The 12082-nt window shown below is 47.6% G+C and overlaps 1 non-coding gene across 1 annotated transcript; it reads right to left on the bottom strand.

The window, feature by feature from the left end:
* Positions 1-11655: 11655 nt before the first annotated feature.
* LOC148165726 (5S ribosomal RNA) lies at positions 11656-11775 on the bottom strand. Its single transcript, XR_015771224.1, has one exon. It is a non-coding gene; the product is annotated as a 5S ribosomal RNA (ribosomal RNA).
* Positions 11776-12082: the final 307 nt, after the last annotated feature.

The raw sequence follows: 12082 nt of genomic DNA, 5'->3' as shown, positions 1-12082 counted from the left end.
TCAAACGAATTAAATATGTTGCTCAATTGTGTGTTTGTCTTCAAATCGAAATGAAAATCGTACGGAGTGAGTGATCATTTTAATTTGTGATCCAGCGACTTTGACAATTTTGACAGCAGTTTTAGGTTAGAATGACCATCGTTAAAAGAACGTTTTTGCCACGAAGAGTATATTTGAGGTTATGTCCAATATGGGGTAGAGTTACTCTCCTCAGACGTGACTTGAAACAAAATCTCATAGCAAATAAAACGATTGATTGTAGTATTACGGCTCACCGCTGACGACTGCTGCTGCAAGAAATTATCGAGACGGAGAGCACGTATAGGCGACCGGTGTGTGTGTGTATGTTCTTAACAGATTAATGTGCGAAATGTGAAGAAATTTACGACGAATCGGAATGTTTCTTGAATTAGATAATCAATAAATTATTATAGATAGAGTTGTCGAGTTCGTGCTTTAGTCGGGCATTGAATTTTTCTAAAAATTACGATGAAAAGTCGTAAAAATCATCTTTCTTGGTTGAATGTAATCGAAAATCTTCCGTTCAGTCTACGCTCGTATAATGAATTAATTGATCGGTTTAACTTTAAAATATCTAAAAGACTTTTTAACATGATTCTCATAGGTTGTTGTATTTTGGCGAAAAAATCAATTCGTTCGAGTTGAATTTTTGGCCCTGAGAAGGGCCGATGTGAAGATGGTTTTTATAAAAGTTTTTGTTTTTCGTTCGAGATGACGGCGGCGAAGAATTAAATTTAAGGCTTCTTTTCGGTCTTCTTGGGCAACAACACCGCCTGGATGTTGGGCAAGACACCGCCTTGGGCGATGGTAACGCCGGAAAGGAGCTTGTTTAACTCCTCGTCGTTCCTTATAGCCAATTGAAGATGTCTCGGAATGATACGGGTTTTCTTGTTATCTCTGGCGGCGTTTCCTGCCAATTCGAGAACTTCGGCGGCTAGATATTCCATTACGGCCGCCAAATAAACGGGAGCACCTGCACCCACTCTTTCGGCGTAGTTTCCTTTACGCAGAAGACGATGAATTCTGCCGACGGGAAACTGAAGTCCGGCACGACTGGAACGAGACTTCGCCTTTCCCTTCACTTTACCTCCTTTTCCTCTTCCGGACATGTTGTTATACGATATAAACAGCAAAACACCTACTGCGACTGACACACTCTGAGTCCAGCATCGGAACGAGTAGGGTCACGCCTTCTTGTTTCCTTCAGCGATCCAGAACTTCCATTCGAGGCATTCGCAGCGAAACAAATCGTGCTTTTCAGCGCATAACCAGTGCTTTTCAGCGCAAACAAATCGTGCTTTTCAGCACCACAAAGACGTGCTTTTCAGCGCATCGCAAATCATTAATGAGATAAAAGCTCAATTAATAAAAAATTCCTGACTTCCCAAAGTCCCGACACATGAAAATAAAATTCATGTTGGGTGACTCCGCCCACCCGTCACAAATTAATTTTCGCCCAATTTGAGACACGAATTAAAATTCGCATCGCACCTGGACAGAAGAAAATTCCACGAAGTCCGCCCAATCCCGAAGATGGCTGGGACGCTGTCCCTCGAAGAAACGGTGGCGAAAGCCGTCGCGGACTTGGGGGAAAAATTGCGAGCCGAACTGCTTGAGTCGCTGGTGAACGGAGTCTTTTCAGACATCCGTCGCGACCTCATCGATGCGGTTCTCCAGGCACGACCGCAATCCCCCGCTGTCCTTCCTCCACCAACGGACGAAGAAAAAGCGGAGAAGAAGAAGAAGAAATCGAAGAAATCGAAGAAACCGAAGAAGCAGGCACCCGAACCGATGGAAACAGCTGGCCAATCAGCAACGGCTGAGACAGCTGTTCCATCGACGTCCGCTGACGTCTCGACGCCGCTATTCCCCGAAAAGACCTCTGAGGAGGTGTTAGTAGGCGGCGGCGTCCCAGAGGCCGACGCGTCAATGGAACTGGTTTTCTCCTTTTCGGAGGAATCGGAACCTGAAGAGGAACAATTCACGACCGTTCTAAGCCGAAAGGCCAAAAAACGAAGAGTGGTTGTTTCCGAGAGCGAGGAGGACGACGAACGCGAGGCGCAATTGTCGACGAAGGCCCTTTCGAGGAACTTCAAGTCGGCTAAAAAGCCCCAAAAGGTCGTCCCCGAATCTCGCGACCAAAACACGACTTCGGATCGTCTGGAGAAAATCCCACCGGTGATTCTCCACAGGGACGAAATAACGAAGTCGTGGAATGAGGTCTCCACACTTCTTCGGAGTCACACCATCAGCTACACCAAGGCAAAAGCGGTCGTGGGTGGAATAAGAATCCAGCCAAGTACTGTCAACGATTTCCGTCGCATGACGAAATTGTTCGACGTGGAAAAGCTGCCTTTCCACTCCTTTTCGCTGAAAAGCGAAAAACCGTTGAAAGTCGTCCTACGTGGAGTCTCGTCAATGGCTGACATAAAGTCGGTCGAACAAGAACTCCTGGGGCGCGGATTCGCCGTGGGCAAATGCTCACGCATGATGGCGAATAAAAAACCGCTGGACATGGTCGTAGTCGAGGTTCCACGTGAACATCGGCACATTTACGACCTAACGACGGTTCAAGGCCTCCAGGTGACGACAGAGCCGCTGAAGAAGCGCCGGTCTAACGGCCAGTGCTTCCGTTGCCAGCAGTGGGGTCACTCACAGCGCGGCTGTCACGCTACCACCAGGTGCGTGAAATGCGCTGGACCCCATGTCTCTCGAGAATGCGATGGCAAAAACCCAAAGAAATGTGCGAATTGCGGAGGTTCGCACCCGGCTAATTTTAGGGGCTGTCCCAAGCATCCCAATGCGGGATCGGACAAACCCCAAGTCGCCACTCCCACCGTGGCGGCGCCAAAGAAGCCGGTACCAGCAAGGGGCATCCCCGAAGCGTCGAAACCAAAAGTGGAGACCGGGAAACCCGCTAAATCTGCTGCAAAGCAGGTTAATAGCGGAACTCCAGGTCCACTCAAGGTGACGCCGCCCCCGAAGGCTCACAAGGGACAGTCCTCTGCCACAGACTCCAACTCCATGGAGATAGTGGCGCGGACAATTGGCGAGATGTGGAGCGACTTCGCAGCCACTAAACCAAGTCCCGACAGGTTAACGCGCTTTAAAAAGCAGACAGACCAGCTGATGGAAATTTTAAGCCAGGCATTGCATGGTTAGAAAAATTAAGCCGGAGTCACTGCAGGTGGTCGTTTGGAATGCCAACGGCCTCCGACACAAGCGCAACGACCTAGAGCGTTTCGCAACGGATGTCCAGGCGGATATTCTTTTAATTTCGGAGACACATCTGCGACCAGCAGATAATCCAAAATTGAGAAATTTCGTCCTGTACAGAAATGACAGACAAAACGGCGGAGGTGGAGGAACCGCTGTTTACGTCAAAAATTCGATCGATCACAATGAGATTGCGACTCCGCAACTGGAACGATTGGAGGTGACTGGCATCGCCGTACACACAGCAAACGCTGGTACGCTGAAATTGTACGCCGCCTATGCACCACCCTCTCGACTCCTGGAGTCTGATCTGGAGGAGATCTTCGACAATGACGGCGGCGCTACCGTATTGGCTGGGGACCTGAATGCCAAGCATCCCACTTGGAACAGTCGGGTCACAAATGTCAAAGGACGGTTGCTGCACAGATTTGTCGATCAGCGGGACATGGTAGTTCTTGGACCGGAGGAGCCGACCCATTTCGGGCATGTCGGCCGACCTGACGTCCTAGACATCGCAGTCCTGAAAGATGTCGTCCACCAGACGAGAATCCAAGTGATCGGCGGCGAGTTGGACTCGGATCATGACCCGGTGATTCTTCACCTGGGGCGTGAAGACGAGATGGACCCGCCGGCAGAATACGACAAAGTTAACTGGCAACTTTTCAAGGAGTCATTAGCTACCAGAGTCGGTCCAGTGCCGCGGATTTGGGTGAAGGAGGATATCGATCTAGCTATCGAAAACCTCGAGAGCCGCGTCCGAGAGGCGAAAACTGACGCTACGACCACGGTGTCTCTAAGAACACGTCGTGACGGCCTACCGCCAGACATTCGAGACCTAGTGCGAGATCGAAACCGAGCTAGAAGGCGGTACCGCCGCACCCTAGCTCCAGTAGATCGAGCCGATGTGAATCGTTTGTGTGCGGAAGTCAGACGGAGACTTCAGGAGTACCGTAACAGTAAATGGTACCAAAAACTCGAAGAGTTGACCACGGAGGACTGTTCATTGTGGAGAATGACCAAAGTCCTTCGAAATCAGCGCAAGCCGCTTCCTCCAATTCACGGTGAAGACGGAGTCGTCTACACAGATGAGGAGAAAGCTGAGGCTTTTGCGCTAAATCTTGAACGACAATGCAGCCCCAATTGGGAGCATGCAGACCCTGACTTTGTCGAACTGATCGAAAGATGCGTCGAAAGACGTCTCAACCAATTGCGCGCTCCTGAGATTCGACCAGTTTCTCCAGCAGAAGTACGGTCGATGATCAAAAAACTGAAAGTCAGAAAGGCCCCAGGTCCTGATGGCATCAGCAACAAGATGGTACGACAATTTCCTGATCTCGCGGTCATGCATCTTGTCGCCATCTACAACGGAATGCTGCGATTAGTACATTTCCCCGAGAAATGGAAAATCGCCGACGTGATCTTTCTCCCGAAGGGGGGCGGAGCTCAACAGTTTCCACAAAATTATCGCCCAATCAGTCTACTTCCCTGCATGGGGAAAATGGCGGAGAAGGTGATATTGTGGAGACTAAAGGACTTCGAACGAGAACACGACATCATCCCACCGGAGCAATTCGGATTCAGGGATGGACATTCTACCACCGACCAAGTGCTGCGAGTAGTGGAACATGTCACAGACAGTTTCAATCGAAAACGGCACACTGGCGCGGTGTTCTTGGATGTGGCAAAAGCATTCGACAAAGTGTGGCACGAGGGGCTTCTCCACAAGCTACTCGACGCCGGCTTTCCGATCGGTTTGGTGCAAATCATCCGATCATACCTGGAAAACAGGAAATTCCGAGCGAAGATTGGAACAACGAGATCGACAATGAAAGACATCACTTCTGGGGTACCTCAGGGGTCCATACTTTCGCCGTTCTTGTTTGCCATCTTCATGTCAGACGTCCCGAAGCCAGTAGACGCCGATTCCACAACGGCACTCTACGCTGACGACACAGCAGTCTTGGTTCGAAGCGGTTCCGCTGAGACCGTGACTCGCAAACTCCAAGAAAACCTTGACAGGTTGGAGGAGTGGTTCACTCGCTGGAGAATTGAAGTTAACGCTGCCAAAAGCAGCGCGGTACTCTTCACCAAAAAGCGAACCAGGGACAACAGAGTAATAGACCCAGATGGCGAAGTCTTCATGTTCGATACCCCAATCCCATGGAGATCCGAAGCCAAATATCTGGGTGTTACTCTGGATCGAGGAATGACCTGCAAAACTCACACCACTGGTGTGAGGAACAAGGCTTATGGCATCATCTCGCAGATTTATTCCATGATTGGGCGACGCAGTCGTCTCTCGATTGGCAATAAACTCTTGATGTATAAGACCATCGTCCGACCGGTAATGATGTACGCGTCCCCAGCTTGGGGTCACGCTGCAGCGACGCACATCAGACGCCTCCAGAGGGTTCAGAACAAGTTCCTTCGCATTGCACTCAACGCACCATGGTTCGTTCGCAACACCCAGCTTCATGAAGAAGCAAAAATGCCGTCTCTTAAAGACTTTATGCTGGCAACAGCAGAAAAGTACTTCCAAAGAGCGGCTCAACATCGAAACCCACTCGTTCGCGTAGCCGTGGACTACGACGAACAAATTCATCACAAGCACAAGCGCCCGAAAATGGCGCTTGTGAGGTAAGGTACTCTGTATCTCAGGCCGAACAAGTTCGGCACAAATCAGATTTGGTTTAATATTAATTCATTTGTATGTTTCAGACAATCAAGCAGACGGAAGAGTTCATGGCACGTCCCAACACTCTGCAAGCAACAAGTTGCTCCAAGGCGACTGACACGAAGCGCACTGACAAACGTACGGCTTGAAATAAATGCCGAACGCGGCTTCACTCTTCAAATACATTTATTTCTAGGTTTTTGGGTTTTTACATCGAGTTCTTAAGATATACATTCTATTTGGCTGCTGGTGAGGCTTTTGGCCTTTTCAGCAGACCGAGGGAATTTAAACAATTTTTAAATCTTATATCTAAACAGTAATTTTGGCTTAAGTATGAATACAATGCATTTGTTTCAAATTAGGTTTTAAAGTTAGGGCGTTGTTGGTAAAGTGGCAAGGTTTGTTTCTTTCTTGGTCGTCCTTCCTTCCTTCTGGACTTGGTTTGGAGTTTAGGAGTTCTTCATGGGAATCCTGGGAATCTTCGTGGGATTCCTGGGACTCTTCATGGGAATCCAGGAGTTGGTGGGACGTCCGGAGCTCTTCGTGGGGATCCTGGGAATCTTCATGGGAGTCCTGGAACTCTTCATGGGATCCTGGGAGCCTTCGCGAAAGTCCGTTTCTTCCTTGGATTGTCCTGGGCTGAAAGAGAAACCTGAAAGAGAAAGGGGAAAAGGAAAGGGATCTCGTCCATGTAGGAATGGACCTCTTCATCGCATCGAAATTGGTGTTTCTTCGACCAGCTCCTGGAGGAGCGGAGGCAGGTCTGGGTAGTTGGCTAAAAGAAGGGCTGTGGGCAAGTGTTTTAGTTTGTGCTTGGGTTTTTTGCGGATAACGTTAATTAAGCGGTTTTTAGTGGGAAGTTTGTGTGTAGTATGAAGAGTTTGAATAGCTAGGTGGTTAGTGCTGGCGAGCGTGCGTGTTAGGTAGCGTTTGCGGTTAATTATAAAGCGTTGATTGATGGGAGTAGAGTTAGTGTGTTCATGCAGAGAGTTTGAAGGAAATCTGAGATCAAGGCGATAGAGAAGTCTAAGCGTATGTCTTTCGAAAGAAGAAATTTTGAAAAGCAAGCGGTTAGTAAGAGAGGCGTAAAGTAGAGATCTGTACTCGAAGATAGGGCGAATAAATGTGTTGTAAGTGTAGTGTAGGGTTTCTGGGCTGCAACCTCGAAGTCGGCCGCGAATGAGATACAAAAGATTTGATCTATTCCGTGCTTTTTTCATTGTTGTTGCCAGGTCCTGGTGTAGTGTGCATGTTTGAGCGAAGGTGATTCCTAGATAAGTGACAGAGTTAGTTTTAGAAATAGATTGATTGTTTATAGTTAGCCGTATGTAGCGTTGAAAGTTGAGGCGATGCTTGTGTGCAAGGGGAAATGAGAAACAGATGGTTTGGCATTTGGAGGGATTTGGCTTCACTCTCCAGGCGTTTGTCCATTTTTCAATGCGGTGAAGTTCTTTCTGAAGTGTTTCCGCGGCTTTCACGGCGTTCTGATGACTGGACCAGATTGCCGTGTCGTCCGCGAACATCCTCGTCTTGGTCCGGAAGTGGTCTGAAACGGGAAAATCTCTGCAGTATACAATGTATAACAATGGTGACAGGACGGAGCCTTGTGGGACTCCGGCGTTGAGGTTGAAAGAGTTTGAAAAAGAGTTGTTAAGTTTGATCCTGCAGGATCGGTTAGTTAGGAAGGAGGCGATGAGCCGCGTGAATTTAAGATTGACTCTAAGGTTAAGAAATTTTTGAATGAGGCCGTCGTGCCAGACTTTGTCGAATGCACGTTCGATGTCCAGGAAGACACCGATGGTACATTCTCCAAGGTTGGCGTGTCGAGTGATGTCGGTTTGAAGTTCTACTAACGGATTTTGCGTACTGCGGTGTGATCTGAAGCCGAATTGCTCTGGCGGAAGCAAATTTTGCGTTTCTAATACAAATTTTAATCGGTTTGTTAAGATTCGTTCAAAAATTTTGCCAGTGATGTTAAGAAGTGAAATTGGTCTGTATGACTTAGGGTCGTTGACGTTTTTACCGGGTTTAGGAATCATGATAGTATTCGCGGCTTTCCACGCGGTTGGAAAATACAAGTTATTTAAACAGTTGTTGAAAATGTTAGTTAAAGCTAAGAATCCGGATTCTGAAAGGTTCTTTAAAACTATTGGTTTGATTTGATCGGGTCCTGGAGCTTTAGTGTTTTTCAAATTTAGAATTAAAGTTTTTACTTCGAAAACAGTGACCGGGTCTGTTAAGTGCTCATCGTTTAGGGGATAGGGAAGTGGTTCAACTAGTGGAATGTCGCGTAAGGTCTGCGCATTATTTGATATTAAATTGAAAAAGTGGTTGTCAAAGTTGGGGTCATTTGGAACTTGGTGAATTTCCTCGAGAAGGTTCGCGAAGCAATTTGCTTTGTCTTGGGAAGAGTGGTAGACGTTTGCTCCGTCAATTAGATTATGGTTCGGTCGAGAACGTTGGCCAGAAATTGTCTTGAATTTTGTCCAATACTCTTTTCCGTTCCGATAATCCAAAGACTCGCAAGTTTTGAGCCAAGTTTCCTCTTTGTAGCAATTAATGTCGCGTCTGATTTTGGCGTTGAATTTATTGATAAGCGTTTTCAAAAAGGGGTCGCGGCTGCGGACGTAATCGCGGTAGATTTTACGTTTTTCTTTAATGAGTCTGAGGATACGGTCTGGCAGTGGGGATTTGTCTTTTGGAATAGTTTTGGGCTTAATGACTTTAAGTTTACAGTACTCGATAGCTGAAGTTAATGAATCTATTTGTCGGTCTATTTCTACCTGGGAATTTACTGGGATAATGACTGGTAGGGCCTGGTCTAATTCTTCGCGGAAAAGGTTCCAATTGGCGTTTTTGTAATTGAAGATTTGAATAAGTGGTGGTTGTGGCTGATGGCCGTTGATGAGGATTTTTGCAATTAAGGGAAAGTGATCTGACGTTACCGTGGTGCCTATTGCTGTTTCATTGTCGAACGCGTGGATTAAGGATTCCGAAATAATGATATGGTCGATAATTGAGGCTCCTCTATGAGAGATAAAAGTGGGAAGTCGGTTTTCTAATCTGTAGATTGGGAGTTCGCTAATGAGAGTGGATAGGATTCTGCCGTTTGGGTTAGTTGCAGTGTCTCCGAAGTCTTCGTGTCTAGAATTAAAGTCGCCGAAAATGACTGAATGAGGGAGATTGGACGCGTATTCGAATAGTTCCGTTGGAAGTTTTTGCCTGACGGGCTGATAGAGGGAGAAGAAAGTAATGATTTTATTGTTAATTACTACGTCGGCTGCGGCAAGTTCGAGAGAAGTTAGGTTGGGAGGCAAATTATGTTGAGTTGACTGAAAGTCGGTAGAAACTAAAAGCGCGGTTCCGTGAGCGATGTTTGAGGGCGTGTTGTGATAGCAAGAAAAATGTTTGACTTTAATCGCGAGATTTGAGCGCGTTTCGGTAATTGATAAAATTTTGATCGCGTCGGTTTCGATGAAGTTACGGAGAGCATGCAATTTCCGTTTGATTCCTGCAATGTTGACCGTGGCGATATTCACACGAGGGGACAGGAGGCCCCCGCCGGGAGCGGCGGGGGCGGCCACCGTGGTAGCCATGGGGAAAGAGAGTTGGACGAGTTAGGGCTGTCGAATCTACTCGAAAGTGAAGTAGATTCTCTGGCCCGCGTGATTGATGCGGGTCTTTGTCTTAAGGACGGATTTGGAGGCGCTCTCGACGAGCTCGCTGACCTTTGCACGCTGGTGAGGGAAGAGGTCGTACAAAAGTTTTGTGACGAAAGTGATTGTCTGACGAACAGACACGGGTTGGGGATCGGGGTCTGCAAATTCGGGAGAGGGCTCCAGAATCAGAGTTGGGGCAATGGGGGTTTCGGACGTGACGACTGCGTCCTTGATTTTGGGGCACTGGCGGGACCAGGCCGGGTGGGTGCCGTTGCACAGAAGGCAAGTTACGTGGTTGGATTCGCATTTGAAGGCTGGGTGGTTCTCTGTGCATTTGGGGCACGCGATTTTGTTGGGGCATTCAGTGGCAGGGTGCCCAAGTTGGAAACACTTGGAGCACTGAAGGGGGGCGGGTTTGGCGGGGGCTTTGGACGGCTCGCACTGATGGCGCTTGCCGAACATGATGACGCCTTCCTTGAGGAGGAAGTCGACGGTCTCTGTGCTGTCAGTGATGACACGCATCAGTTTGGTGAAATTGCCGGATTTCATTGAACGAATCCGCCAGACTCTGATGACTGGCAGATTGAGTGATTTGAGGGCGTTGAGTGCTTCGTCGTATTCGATGTCGTCGTCAACATCGCGAATTACGACAGAGAGGTGGGGTTTTGAAGTGGCAACGTTTGGTTTGGCAGTGACTTTTTTGTGGGTTTCCACAATTGAGATGGATTGGTTTAGCGTGGCAACTTGGAGTTTTTTCTGGAAGTCGCTTGGGAGAGGGTTTAGAGTGACAAGAAGAGCAGTCTTGTTCCAGTTGACAACAAGCTGCTTGATGTTCTTGACCAGAAGAGTGGTCGTTAAAAGGCAGTAAAACTTTTTTTGTGCAGCCCAGTCTGCAGGAATGTTTCTGATGGTGTACTTATGGTACACCGCATTAGGGGTATTTTTGTTGGAGATTGAAGAGACAGAGTTTCCTCTGGCGCGAGGAGGCGAGAGGGCGTGTTGCGACGAAGTCGCAGAAAGAATGGGTGTTAGTGCCCTTTCGGGCGAGGAAGGGCGCGTGATTAACTCACCTTGTGATGTCGACTGGCGGACGAAGTTGGAGAAGAGGTCCATGTCACTGGCACTTGATGCACTGGCACTTGCACCACTGACACTTGAACTCACACTTTTTGCTTTTGCACTCTTGGGAGCACTTGCGGGTGGCTTTTGAGGCCGGGGGCGAAGATCTCTGCTCGTCATCGGCGGAGCACGATGTGGACAAGTCAGAGTTTACTTCAGGAATGCCGAACGCGGCGAAGGCTAGAAATTTATATGGTCGGTACAGCGCCATCTCGTTAGGGCAATGGTCGAACGACGAACTAAGGCGGAGCGCCTGTTTGTCGCTCGCTCGTTATAAATAGAGGGATTTTAGGTGTGCGGCGTTTTAGATCGAGTATACTCGTCGTAACGTGCACGTCGTGTCTGTCTCGTTTTCTGTTTTTAAACGTTTTTTTAACTCGACGACTAGAAGAGAATGCCACCCAAGACCAGCGGTAAGGCGGCCAAGAAGGCCGGAAAAGCTCAAAAGAACATCTCGAAGAGCGACAAGAAAAAGAAGCGCAGGAGGAAGGAGAGTTACGCCATCTACATTTACAAGGTGTTGAAGCAGGTCCATCCCGATACCGGTATCTCCAGCAAGGCTATGTCTATCATGAACAGTTTCGTGAACGACATCTTCGAACGTATAGCTGCTGAAGCCAGTCGCCTCGCTCATTACAACAAACGTTCGACCATAACCAGCAGGGAGATCCAGACGGCGGTGCGTCTTCTTTTGCCCGGTGAATTGGCGAAGCACGCCGTTTCTGAAGGAACCAAGGCCGTCACCAAATACACCAGTTCAAAATAAATCCTCCTCGAGCAGCTTGGAAGTTGGTTGGAAAAAAAAGAAAAAAAATCGGTTCTTTTCAGAACCACAAATTCAACTCGAACGAATTAAAAATTTTCGTCTTCATACTATATAAGTTCCTGAGAGAAAATATAAATAGTGAAAAATATATTTAAAAAAAGTTTGACATCAGAAATGTTAATAAAAAAAGAAAAGAGTAGAGACAACGGCACGCGGTGTTCCCAAGCGGTCACCCATCCAAGTACTGACCGCGCCCGACGTTGCTTGACTTCGGTGATCGGACGAGAACCGGTAGTTTTCAACGTGGTATGGTCGTTGCCTGGTAAAATTTTCCAAGATGGTACGTTGACGATTTTTTGTGATTGTTCGATCGTTTGGATGTGACATTTTTCGATGGTACACATGTCAGAAAATGTACAAGATTTAAAAGAAGAAAAAAAAAAAATTTTTTTTTGCGAGTCGTTTTTTAGTTTTTTTTTTGCGACAAAATGACGAAAAAAAAAAACTCGTATGAGGCGTTAAATTAAATTGTTCGTTTGACGATCTCAACGAGTCACTTGCGATTAACGTAATTTAAAATTTGAGAACTTACTTACTCACTTGCTTGCTTAGATGGAAATAGCACCC

This window comes from Gnatocerus cornutus, unplaced genomic scaffold (assembly GCF_029298725.1).
Source record: "Gnatocerus cornutus isolate USDA-ARS CGAHR unplaced genomic scaffold, icGnaCorn1.1 ctg00000232.1, whole genome shotgun sequence".
Taxonomy (NCBI): domain Eukaryota; kingdom Metazoa; phylum Arthropoda; class Insecta; order Coleoptera; family Tenebrionidae; genus Gnatocerus; species Gnatocerus cornutus.
This window is presented reverse-complemented; position numbering and strand designations above follow the sequence as displayed.